The following is a 6000-nucleotide window of genomic DNA, read 5'->3' as shown; positions in this document are numbered from 1 at the left end:
CATACAATGTAGTGTAATACTTAAATGAATATAACATTTATTATATGATGACATTCAAAGATCTCAATAGTGAAGTCTGTGATCAATAAATTATCCTTTATAGTCACCAAAGTCTTCAACTCCCAGAAAATATTCCACCAGTGTGCTCTGTGGGCTTTCGGAAAAAAAAATAAAGGCTCCCCAGAAAGTACTGACCCCTATAATTACATTAAGTGGGTCAAACAATGCTTTTTCACCATAGGGTTTGATTAAACAGGTACTCATGTCGGCCTCTTCTCCTAGATTTATCTGGGTTCTCTTTAGGTAGGATTCCCCACATCGCTACTCTCAATTCAACAAATCCATTCTCTTGGCAGATGTAGAAAAATCGGTTTATTATTCAAGTTTCATAAGACTTCCCCACAGGTAAGTGTACATGGTCCAGGATGTCCCACCAGGATTTTTGCATGTATATAAAAAGACTAGTCAGGTGCAGATTGAAAAAAAAATTGTTTTGTTTCATTTCATTTTGATTCTTATTTAACCAATAGGGGACTGCCCCCAGTACATATAATGTGAGAAGGCAGCCCCTGTGCACAGGATCATGTATATAAACGTGATCGTGCATTTCCGGGTAGTGGGCACGTGCAGGCTGATCACGGCCCCGGGAGTCGATCACCGGGTCCCGGCAGGTGATTACCCGCCGGAGCCCAGTGATTGCTGGCAAACACCGACAGGGAGGACGGCTGCATTGTTTACAATGCAGCTCTCCTCCCTGTCAGTTTGGGCACACTGCTCGGGATGGCTGAGCATAGCTGTCTCGAACAGTGTGCTTACAGTGAAGCACACCCCCCCCCCAGTAAAACACTCCCATAACATAGTTAACCCTTTGAACACTTCTCATTGTTAACCCCTTCCTCCTCAGTATCATTAGTACAGTGTCAGTGCTTTTCTTTAGCACTGATCACTGTATTGGTGTCACTGGGGATCTCAGTGAAGTCAATCCCCCCCCCCCCCCCCAGTGTCAGAATGTCCACTGCAGTCCAGCCATAAGCCGCTGATCGCCGCTATTATTAGTATTTGAAAAACAAAATCCAGTATCTATACCGCCATTTATAGACGCTTTAACTTTCACGTAAGCCAATTTACACGTATTGGGTTTTTTTTAGTAAAGACACAGAGCAGAATATATTTTGACCGAAATTTATGATAAAATTTGATTTTTTACATTGTTTTATTGGACATGTTTAATAGCAAAAAGTCCAAAATATTATTTTTTTTCTCAAAATTGTCGGGCTTTTTTTTTATACCACATAAAATAAAAAACACACATGTGATAAAATACCTCCAAAAGAAAGCCCAATTCATGGGGAAAAAAGGACATAAACTTAATTTTGGTGCAGTGTTGCATGACCGCACAATTGTCAGTTAAAATAATGCAGCACCTTAACACAAACAGCTTCTGTAACCACTTCCTGACCGCCCTATTGCAGAAATACTGCTACAGGGCGGCACGGGTGCTCAAAATCACATATATATATATATATGTGATTCACGCTCCCTTGGTTTTTACTCCCCTCCCAGATGGCGTCAGATTGCCCGTCAGTACGCCAGTCATCACATTTAACCCCTTGATTGCCAGGAAGATGCTCATACACAATAAACCTCCATTGCTAGTATAGTGTCTAAACGGATCAATATCTTTGGTCAGATCAGCACTATACCAGCGTTCACATTAGTATAGTGTCCTACAAAATGCAGCATTAGCGGGATCAGCCCCGGCACCTGCCAGCAACTGCATTTAGCCCCTATGCTTACCCCCCCTTCTCCCCCAGCAAGTGCAGTGTCAGTAGGTTGCTGTCACTTCTTGATACATTGCACACAGTACCGCAGTGTTGGCAGAATGTAGCCTGATCTCTGCTTGCATTTGCGAGTAAATTTTGATGATTCTCATATGCAGCAAAGTGCCAGTACTAGTGCCACGCTACCTTTTGGTGAACTAGCGAGCACCAGCGGCCTAGTACATCCTGGTCTTTCACATACCAGTACTGCAGTATCACTTGGTGGCTTGGTGACTCCCATAAACGCAGTACAAGCCGGTGCGGTGGTGAGCACAAGTATTGTCCCACAACCACCAAGAATTCGCACACAGGCCCGTAGAGCCCCTATTATCCTTCTGGATGTGCTTGAAAATCCTGATTGGCAGCCCACAAATTCTGCAGCACCCATAGTTCCCCCATTCACTGCCCAACCCAGAATTCAGGTGGAAACCGCAAATTTAATTACTCCATTTGATTTTTTGGAGCTGCTTTTCACGGAAGATCTCTATGCATTGATTGTGGATCAAAGAAATTTATATACACAACAATTTATCACCGCCAACCCAAATTCAAACCTTGCCAGACCATTCGCATGGAAACCCATTACGGTTTCTGAAGTAAAATTTTTGGGGGCCTAACCCTCGACATGGGCATAAAAAAATGAATTGCATTTGTATTGGTCCACAGACCCGATTCATCACATGCCCGTCTGCTCTGCTGATATGAGAGTATATAATGTGTTTTATGCATTTCAACGACAACACACTCTGTCGTACTCAGGGTGAGCCTGAATTTGACCGTCTCCACAAGTTCGGCCCCTCGTAAATCACCTTAACCAAAAATTTACAGTTGTCTATACTACACAGCAAAAAATCTATGTTGATGAGTCCCTCATTAATTTTTCTGGCCACCTTTCATTCAAACAATTTCTCCCCAGCAAGCGTGCCAGATATGGGGTCAAGATGCATAAGACCTGTGAGAGGGCAACAGGCTATACTATAAGTTTTGGATTTTCAAGGGAAGAGAGCCCCCCGGATGCCCAGAATGCATGGGGAGCAGTGAAAAGACAGTTTGGGACTTGGTGTCATCCTTTTTCCATATGGGGTACCACTTATACGTGGACAATTTTTTTTCAAGCGTGCCACTATTTAGACATTTGTACAGTCTTGGAACTGGCACATGTGGCACCATGTGACCTAATGCCCACCATTAGAAGTGGGTGGATGCAGGGTGGTATATTCTAATGGTGGGCATACTACACACTTTTTTCTGGCAGATTTCTTCTCTTTTTTTCATTCAGCCCACAGGTTGCATACAAAAAAAAAAAAACATAGCATATATACCCAACAAGGACCAGCGACATACTGGTACATCACTGGACTTGCTTATACCAGGATGATGCCTACAACTGCAGGCATCCTCCTGGTATCGTTTTTTTCAGCTGGCGATCGGATTTCATGTGAAATGAAATTAGCTACAGGATTGCTTTTACAAGCACTGCCTTCCACAGCCTTCTCGGGCAGTCCCGTGCCATCGGGGGAACCTGAGAATGCAGCCGGTGTTTCTGCCAGCTGACCATAGAGCTGATTGGAGATGAGAATGGTGCCAATCATCTCTATAGTCTAAGAAATAAGAAGCTACAAGCATTTCATCACTTCAATTTTGCAATTTAAACAGCGCCATTTGTAAATTGGGAAAGCATCTGATCACACCGATCTCGGTGAGATTAGATAATGTAAGGGCAGAGGAGATATCCAGAGTCTGAAAGACCCCAGAATCCTAAAAAAAGAATATATAACAATGCCCATTGAAGTTATAGGGGATACTTGCATTCCCTGTGATAGCATTAAAAGTGATCAAAAAAATGAAAGGTACAGTGTAAAAATAGTAAAAAAAATCGAAATAGCTTAAAATAAAAGCACCCTCGCCCCCCCGCGCACGCTTGTACCTGTGTGCGTGAGCGTTGACCCTGTGCCAGTATGTAAACAGCGGTTGCACCATGCATGTGAGGTATCGCCGTGAACGTCAGATCATAGGCAGTAATTCTAGCACTAGACCTCCTCTGTAAATCTAAAATGGTAGCTTGTAAATGCTTTTAAAGTGTTGCCTATGGATATTAAAAATGTATGCAGTTTGTCGCCACTGCATGGGGCATGCACAGTTTTAAAGCATGTTATGAGGTGCATGGGCGTCTGGCACCTAAGATGGCTGCTTGCTAGCACAGCTCCACTGCCTCACCGCTACAGCAGCGAGTTTTAAGAGTGACGAGAGGACTCCGACATAAATCGCTAAGAGGTATAACTCCCCGACACCCTCCAACATCATGCCCAGGAGAAGAAAGTCCCCTGCTCACCCTCAGCGGCTCACAGACGTTTACCTGGCCCTGTATACAAGGAGCCAAAATGATGCCAGCACCTCACAGCACAGAGGCTCCATTACTGATCCAGCCACACACAGCTATACTCCGGACCCCAGGCTCCTGGTTCCCCTGTATGATGGAGATCCAGCTGAGTCCTCTCCTCCTCTATCCCCCACATACAGAAGTCCTGCCAAATCTAGACCAAGAATAGAAGGCCCTGTAATTCCAGATCCTAATTCCTCAGATGCCATTCCTATTCCTACATTACAATTACAATCCGCAATTGCGGAATTTCCAGCTTCAGATCAACCCTTGTCAGAACTGGCGATGAAAAATATGTTGTTCTCATTAAGGCAAACCTTACATAGCGACATTTCAAATGTAATATCTCCTATCTCAAACACCATAACAGATCACTCCAAACGTATACACCACATTGAAAACAAAATGGCTGCAATGTTCACAGCCTATAACACAGTAGTTTACACACTGTTAAATCTAAATTATGATTCGGCACTTATATTGATGGCAAGCTTGCAAAATATTTGGTTTTTATGATTAGTCATAATTAATATTAATATGTGTGAATGGTCTTTGACAAATGGTAGTATTTACTATTCTTCAATTATAGCTGAGACCAAAAGATATACAAGTTAAGCTGAGATAGTATATACCAGCTGAAGGCTGAGTATACTATATTTAGGCTGGTAGCATATTTCAAGGTTATTAGAAGTGACTTACTATTACATTATGTATTTTAATGGTATCTGTGTATATTTAGTATACGTTTCTAACATTGATACATATATAGTTTAGTGATTCTACATTGATATGTTCTTAAGCTATACTATTCTTTAAATATATAGCTGAGGGTTACGTCATTAGTACATCAGCATACATATGTTCCTGTCCATCAAACATCATATGTATAGCATCCCTTCCTTATATGAAATGGCTTTGCTAAGCAGTAATAATTTCCATAGAAGGTATTAAGATCACTAACTATGACGTACATTTGCCTCATAAAAGACCATCAGATAACGAACAAGGAGGAACGCTCACTCGCTCACACTCACACACTAATATTGACACTTTGACATACACGTACACACACGGATGAGATGCTGGAACAGGTGCTGCAAGACAAGAGATCATCATTAACGTCACGTCCAGCTTTTTCTTTCTCGGACTCTGTGTTGGAAGAAGGACATGAGAATCGCACATGGCAAGGACAGCCATGACAGATAATGGTGACTCTTTCTTTAAACGTTTGCTTGTCATTTTTACAGTAGTTTTATCTCCATGGAACTGTTCATAATACGCTTTACATTGTTATTTTACACCATTGTGTGATAGAATAAAATCACACTTCATTTTTTATTTCAATGGCTCTTTCATTCATAATCGCCTCAAGACACTAGAAGAAGTATTATATGTGTCTTAAATCCAACACACACACAGATCATGAATCTGAAATCCTCCAAATGAAAAATAAAATAGCGGACTTAGAAGACCGCTCCAGAAGAAACAACATAAAAATACACAGAATCTCTGAATCAATCACCAACGACGCCCTTCTACCAACAATTGATCAAGCATCTGATCCCTTCAATCAACATGATTGAAATCGCAGTTGACAGAGCACATAGAATACCAAAACCCTCATTTTTGCCAGCATCCACCCCAAGAGACGTACTAATCAGGGTTCACTTCTACCATATTACCAAATTAAATAAAAAATAATGGCGGCTGCCAGAAACCCTGCAGCCCTCCTTGCATCTCATAAAGGAATTAAACTATATGCGGACCTCTCCAAAGAAACCCTCCTTAACAGGAAGAAAT

This window comes from Staurois parvus, unplaced genomic scaffold (assembly GCF_062004578.1).
Source record: "Staurois parvus isolate SC_StPar_1 unplaced genomic scaffold, SC_StPar_1.0 ptg001252l, whole genome shotgun sequence".
Classification (NCBI taxonomy): Eukaryota; Metazoa; Chordata; class Amphibia; order Anura; family Ranidae; genus Staurois; species Staurois parvus.
Note: the sequence above shows the minus strand (reverse complement) of the source record.